General features: G+C 48.0%; 1 long non-coding RNA gene across 1 annotated transcript; it reads right to left on the bottom strand.

Annotated features, from left to right (window-relative positions):
• Positions 1 to 722: 722 nt before the first annotated feature.
• On the bottom strand, positions 723 to 2,657 carry LOC132345494 (uncharacterized). Its single transcript, XR_009494857.1, has 2 exons — positions 1,934 to 2,657; positions 723 to 1,243 (listed from the first exon to the last, which is right to left on the bottom strand). It is a non-coding gene; the product is annotated as an uncharacterized lncRNA (long non-coding RNA).
• Positions 2,658 to 7,771: the final 5,114 nt, after the last annotated feature.

Genomic DNA, 7,771 nt, shown 5'->3' with positions numbered 1-7,771 from the left:
GGGACTAAGGGGTTTCCTGGGACATGGGACATTTAGTGCTAAAATGGAAAAACCCCTGGCCTGGGTGGTTGGTTATCATAGGCCACCACGCTTGGAGGCAAGACCATCTGACTCGCTGATGGATGGGATGGAAGGAAAAAAAGGAAATCTACAGAGAATGATGGGAGTTAGCTTGAACAGCTGGGTAGGTAGTGGTGCCATTTACTGGTGGATGAGAGAGAAACAAGTTCAAGGATCAGATCAAGAGTTTGACTTTCTGAGTGCCCCAAAATGAGCTCCATAAATCTACCAAGTGGTGAAGTCATGATATAAATTGGGAGGGCATTACTGCTATCCTACAAGGACAGAGGACTAAAGGGTTAGTCACTCAGCTGTGTCTGACTATTTGTGACCCCGTGGACTGTAGCCCACCAGGCTCCTCTGGCCATGGGATTGTCCAGGCAAGAATACTGGAGTGAGTAGCCATTCCCTTCTCCAAGGGATCTTCCCAACCTAGGGATGGAGCCCAGGTCTCTTGCCCTGCAGGTGGATTCTTTACCGTCTGAGCCAACAGGGAGAAAAACAAGTTCAGGAATAAAACCAAGAGTTCAAATTTATGAGTGCCCCAAAATGAGCTCCATAAATCTCCACCAAGTGGCAAAGCCACTATAATAACCTGGGAGAGCATTACCATTATCCCAAAAGTAGTGAGAACTAAAGTGGATACAAAACTAGGCATTCGGTCAATAGCAAAATCACTCTGGAACCTCTTAATTGCTAACAGTCACAGAGGAGCCAACCTTCCCAGAAAGAGTGGATGAATCCATTTCCTGCAGATGTGATGTTAATGAAATCCAGAAGTGGACCAGGGACCACACAGACCCTGGCCTCTGCAGTCTTGTGACAGGCTTCACTCCCAGCAATTTGTGATGGTTGGAAATGTAATTTAAGATGAAGATGGAAAGTCACAAAGAGGCTTCACATGGAGTTCCTGCAGTAGCATCCTTCTCTGTCTCCTCTCTTGCATCCAAAATCCTCCACCAGGCTCCAATTCAGTGCTCCTTCCTGTGTTACACAATAGCTTTCCCTTTACTCTGCTTTCAGCTGCCAGTGAAACCCTGACTGCAGCCTGTACTGCAAATGGAGTTTTTGAAGCATTTCTCAACAGAGATGTCCTCTCTCCCACTGATGTTAAGAGAAAACGCTCTCTTGTCTCCTGTTCCGGCCTTCCTCTCAGTCTTCCCCTTGCTAGCCTTGCAGGTTTCTGGGAGAGAATACCACCTCTTAGAATTACTCTAAACTCAGCAATTCCTTCTGCTTTGCAGCAGCTGTTCCTACTTCGGAGAAGGCAATGGCACCCCACTCCAGTACTCTTGCTTGGAAAATCCCATGGATGGAGGACCCTGGTAGGCTACAGTCCATGGGGTCGCTAAGAGTCAGACACGACTGAGCAACTTCACTTTCACTTTTCACTTTCATGCATTGGAGAAGGAAATGGCAACCCACTCCAGTGTTCTTGCCTGGAGAATCCCAGGGATGGGGGAGCCTGGTGGGCTGCCGTCTATGGGGTCGCACAGAGGTGGACATGACTGAAGCGACTTAGCAGCATTCCTACTTCTCCCAGAGATTCCCCGCCTGCTTGCTCAAAGCTAAGGAAAACCAGAAGGATAGACCCCTGGGTCCCAACTGGTGGGAGGAAGAGAGGCCAGCCTCCCTGTCTCCACTGACCAGCCTGAGACGCTTCATGATTTTGCCTCATTGTGACACGTTCTCATGGCATGAGGAGGGGAGTGGTGACCCACACAGGAATTGACTCTTTAAACTTTGTTATTTTGTTCATCATGACTATTTTACATTAATTTTTGTTATTTTAAAAATACTGCCTTAAAATGTAATTTCTCTTGATTACTGAGTGTTTGGGCATCCACTTAAATTTTGGGCCCCAGGCAAGTACCTTACTCATTTCATCTTGATCTGGACCTTCTCCTTTGCCCTTTTCTGGGAGGTGGATCTTTCCATTTTAAAACTAGGGTGGTCCCGGGCAAATCAGTTAGAGTTGGTGTCACCCCTGGACTGCCAGATATCACATCTTGGTGTGGCTGCTCTGTGGTTGGGGGACAGCCTCTCTGTGCTCCCATGCCCCCATCTACACAGGAATGGAGCAGCAGCCACCTCAGAGAGGGGCTATTGTGAGTCTGTCTGCAGTGAGCTTGGTACAGTGCCTGGCCCATAGCCAGTGCCTCACAACATTAGCAGTGATGGTGATTTACTGAGTGTCTGCCACCTGCCAACTTCTGTGCCAGGACAGGGCATCCAGTGGTGCTGGTGACAGACACACCTTGCCCTCCAGGGGGCCATATTCTCGTGAGAGGGTCAGGCTGTGAACGGGTGATATCAAGGGTTGTTTGTGTATGACAGACTCTAGTTTCACCTACAACTCTACAAATGCCCCAGTTTTGTTCCTTTTTATGGCTGAATAATTTTCCATTGTATATATGTACCACGTCTTCTTTATCCCTTCATCTGTTGATGGACATTTAGGTTGCTTCCATGTCCTGGTTATTGTAAATAGTGCTGCAATGAACGTTGGGGTACATGTGTCTTTTTGAATTATGGTTTTCTCAGGATATATCCCACAGAGAAGGCAATGGCACCCCACTCCAGTACTCTTGCCTGGAAGATCCCATGGATGGAGGAGCCTGGTAGGCTGCAGTCCATGGGGTCGCTAGGAGTCGGACATGACTGAGTGACTTCACTTTCACTTTTCACTACCATGCATTGGAGAAGGAAATGGCAACCCACTCCAGTGTTCTTGCCTGGAGAACCCCAGGGACGGGGGAGCCTGGTGGGCTGCTGTTTATGGGGTTGCACAGAGTCGAACATGACTGAAGCACTTTAACAGCAGCAGCAGCAGCAGGGTATATCCCAAGAGTGGGATTTCTGGGTCATATGTAATTTTGTACAGGGTGAGGTAAGTAAAAAAGAGGAAAACAAATATTGTATATTAATATGTATATATGGAATCTAGGAAAATAGTACAGATGAACTGGCTTGCAGGGTAAGGATAGAGACGCAGATGCAGAGGACAGACACATGGACACCAAGGGGAAAGGAGAGGGTAGAATGCATTGGAAGATTAGGACTGACATATGTATACTCTGCATGTAGAGTAAATAGCTAGTGGGAACCTGCTGTATAATGCAGGGAACTCAGCTAGTGTTCTGTGATGACTTAGATGAGTGGGACAGGGGTTGAGGGTGGGAGGAGGGTCCAAGAGAGAGGGGATAAGTGTATACATATGGATGGCTGATTCACTTCATTGTACAGCAGAAACTAACACATCACTGTAAGGCAAATATACTCCAACTATATATATATATACACACACATATTAAAGACTGGTTCCAAATAGGAAAAGGAGTACGTCAAGGCTGTATATTGTCACCCTGCTTATTTAACTTATATGTAGAGTACATCATGAGAAATGCTGGGCTGGAAGAAGCACAAGCTGGAATCAAGATTGCCAGGAGAAATACCAATAACCTCAGATATGTAGATGACACCACCCTTATGGCAGAAAGTGAAGAAGAACTAAAGAGCCTCTTGATGAAAGTGAAAGAGGAGAGTGAAAAAGTTGGCTTAAAGCTCAACATTCAGAAAACTAAGATCATGGCATCTGGTCCCATCACTTCATGGGAAATAGATGGGGACACAGTGTCAAACTTTATTTTTGGGGCTCCAAAATCACTGCAGATGGTGATTGCAGCCATGAAATTAAAAGACGCTTACTCCTTGGAAGGAAAGTTATGACCAATCTAGATAGCATATTGAAAAGCAGAGACATTACTTTGCCAACAAAGGTCCATCTAGTCAAGGCTGTGGTTTTTCCAGTGGTCATGTATGGATATGAGAGTTGGACTGTGAAGAAAGCTGAGTGCCAAAGAATTGATGTTTTTCAACTGTGGTGTTGGAGAAGACTCTTGAGAGTCCCTTGGACTGCAGGGAGATCCAACCAGTCCATCCTAAAGGAGATCAGCCCTGGGTGTTCTTTGGAAGGACTGATGCTAAAGTTGAAATTCCAGTACTTTGGCCACGTCATGTGAAGAGTTGACTCACTGGAAAAGACTCTGATGCTGGGAGGGATTGGGGGCAGGAGGAGAAGGGGATGCCAGAGGATGAGATGGCTGGATGGCATCACTGACTCGATGGACATGAGTTTGAGTGAACTCCGGGAGTTGGTGATGGACAGGGAGGCCTGGCGTGCTGCAATTCATGGGGTAGCAAAGAGTCAGACACGACTGAGTGAGTGAACTGAACTGAACTGAAAGAATTATTTGTGTAATACACATGCCCCAGAATGTACTGAGGATGCATGTGATGTTGCATAACCCTCTCAACCTGCTTGTAAAGGAGGTTCTCTCACTGCTCCCAGGTCTTGAAGACTGGGCCAGTCAGTGCGAGACCAGGACTTGGCTGAGATCCCACAAGGAGTGAGAGACAGCCTCCAGGTTCCACACCTGCCCTCAGAGCCAATCTTCTGCCCACTGCCTCCCGGCAGCTCTGGGAGGTATCTGGAGCAGCTAGGGCTCAGGAGGAATGAATGCCAGCTAACACTGTCTTACAGAAAATTCCTGACACCAACGGTAACCCGTGCTCATCAGGCAGATTCTCCCCTCGAGAAAGCAAATTACCCATTAGCACTGACTGCTTTTACATGATGGAACTGGCTGCCTGGGGAGGGGTGGGGGCGGGGGACAAAAAACACTGTGCTGTCTACCCTTCTCACTTTTGAACTTTGAGCCATCTGAATATAATTATTACCTATTTTAAAATAAATGCTAATATTAAAGTTCAAAAAGAAAAGAGAGACTTACAAATTATCTTCAGGAGAATCCTGGAGTGGATTAGCCCCTAAATATGTTCAGTTTCAGCAAAACCTCAGTGGATGCCCTAGTATGGTCTGACTGGCTGGGGAGGGGAGCCAGTCTCTCCTGGGTGAATTCACCCTTGGGATCGCATTCTAGATTCTCCGGATGTCCAAATTTCTATTTCTTTCAGATAGACCTGGAGTGACATTGGGCCTGCAAGATTTTCCTCAGAGCCTCAAATGATCCAGACACAAGAATAGGCTTCACAGGACAGCTCCTGAAGCACGTAGAGGAGTTGTAACTGGCCTGGACCACTCTCTCGGTTCATTGGAGAGGAGAAAGAAACACTACAGTCAATAACTCACATTTGGAAATAACTATAGAACCCAAGGGGCTTCCCAGGTGTGCTGGAGGTAAGGAACCTGCCTACCAAGGCAGGAGACATAAGAGACACGGGTTTGATCCCTGGGTCAGGAAGATCCCCTGGAGAAAGGCATGGCAACCCACTCCAGTATTCTTGCCTGCAGAATCCCCATGGACAGAGGAGCCTGACGACTGAGCTAAGCACAGCACACACATAGAATCCAAGGTGACATCAAACCCACAGCCCTTCTGAGGGAAGATCATATCCCATATCCTTCCCTGTACTTGGGTGAGAAGCTCAGAATAAAGCATTATTCTAAAATGAAACACAGGAGATAGTGTATGAGGTGAGGAGTGTCCCAAGCAAAGAACCCAGAGACCAGTTGGCAGGCCCGAGCTCTGTCACCAACCCAGGGAGGGCGCTGAGGAAGGCTCCACATCCCCGGGGCTGTGAGTCTGCAGTGAGGCAGCTGGGCTGATGTCCCTCAGGCCCTTCCTGAGTTCTAACCCCTCATTCTGGGCTCCAACTCTCTCCTCCATCCCTGGATTCACTGCCTCAGACCCCAGGAACCAGAGTCCCAGCTACCTGCCTGTGTGTCGGGGCACAGCTGCCTAGGGCAGAGTCATGCCTTCATTCACTTTGTACATCTTCTCACGGAACACACAGTCCCAAATTCTTCTCATACCCGTCCCCCTCCCTCCTCCTCCGATATCTCCAGGGCTGCCTCAGCCAATTCGGGGTCACTCCTGCCTCTGGTCTCACGGGACACGTGTCCTGTCATATCTGTCCTGCTGAGCTGCGAGGGTCTCTGAAGACTTTTGATACTGGGAATGACCCCAGACTAGGCCAGCTCCCACCTAGGTGGGTATGGAGATGTCAAAGCATTGAACCACGATTGCGGGTAGTTTAATACAGGCAACGACTTACAAATTCCACAGAAAGGGACCCATATTCTAGGACAAGTTCCCAAGCCTGTCCTGCAAATTGCTCCATTCTCCCAAATCACATTGGTGGTGTTCAGATCGTCTCCTCACCACCAGCCCCGCTCCGCCCTTCCCAGCCTCAATTGATTGGAGCAAAGTAGACAACTGACCTGAGCTGGACCAATCAGTTCCTTGTCTGGAAAACGGAAACTGTGCTAAGAGATTCAGCCCAGCTGTGGCTGGTGTGTGTTAGCCACTCAGTTATATCGTACTGTTTGAGACCCCATCGACTGCAGCCCGCCATGCTCCTCTGTCCATGGAATTCTCCAGGCAAGAATACTGGAATGGAGTTGCCATTTCCATCTCTAGGGGATCTTCCTGACCCAGGGATTGAACCTGGGTCTCCTGTATTGCAGGCAGATTCTTTTACCACTGAACCACCTGGGAAGCCCCCCAGTCAACAAATCCTGAGGCTGTGGCCAGCCACTTTCTACCTGATGCAAAGAAAGTCAGTTTTCAGGGAAAGAGAGAGAAATGAATGAAGCAGAAATATAAAGAGGGCTCAAAAAATGGGAGTGGGAGACAGTCTCAGGGGCAATCCTGTCCCTGGTCAGTTCATGGTCAAGAGCTGGCAAAGAGCAGGTTTACATGCTTTCACGATCCAGTGCCCATCGCCTTCCAAATTAAGTCTTTGTTTCCTTTGGAGGAGTGACCTCTCTCCTCTGTGAGTCACTGCAGGGATAAGTCATTCCAGGCACGGTCTCACTGTGTTAGTGGGGAAACAAGATCCTTCTGCCCACCCCAGGGACCTCCACTTACAGGCTTTATGTCCGGAGCTGAACAAACACAATTGTAAGTGGCTGACCAGGGACAGTTCACCCATGTCGACTGAACAGCTGCTGCCTGCCCAGGCTGCTGGTGCTCAGCCCTCCTCCTTTTGTCTTTCCAGGCACCCTGGGGCCTCACCCTATCTGCAATTGGCCATGCGTGCGCCCCCATCACTCTTCCTTTACACTTCTTTTCATTTCTTTTAAAACAGGAGTGGAATTCTCTTGTTCACAAGTAAGAAGTCCTGGTTGATATTCACAGTTACAGCATATGCTAGGGTTCCATGCGACAGCAGGTATCCATCAGCCTTCAGCGAGATGGTATGGATTTCCGTTTCTCATGACCAAGAGTCCTTACAGGTTGGGGTGGCTCCTAGACAAACTGTTTAACCTCTCTAAGCCGGTTTCCTCTTCCTGAAAATGGTGTCACTGATTCCTGCTGTGCAGACAAACTGGAAGGATAAAATAGCAACAATAATGAAGTCACAGAGGCTAACTTTTAGCTAGTGCTTAAAATGTTCCATTACCTGTCCAAAGAGCCTACACAGAGTAACTCATTCACAACAACCCTATGAAGTAAACCCTTTTACTCATTTTAAAGGTTAGGAAACTGTGAATCAGAGAGGCTAAGTAATTTCTCCAAAGTTGCACAGCTAACAAATGCCAGAGGGCCTCATACTTGTTTTGTTGGGGGGTAGCTGTTATGTGTGTTAATCAAAGGATTTTAACGAGCCCCACAAAGTCAGTGTATGACTTAGGTAGCATTCCATATGCGAGGAAGGGTTGTGCAGGTCTCCACCCAAGGCAGCT

Source organism: Bos taurus, chromosome 6 (assembly GCF_002263795.3).
Source record: "Bos taurus isolate L1 Dominette 01449 registration number 42190680 breed Hereford chromosome 6, ARS-UCD2.0, whole genome shotgun sequence".
NCBI classification, from domain to species: domain Eukaryota; kingdom Metazoa; phylum Chordata; class Mammalia; order Artiodactyla; family Bovidae; genus Bos; species Bos taurus.
This window is presented reverse-complemented; position numbering and strand designations above follow the sequence as displayed.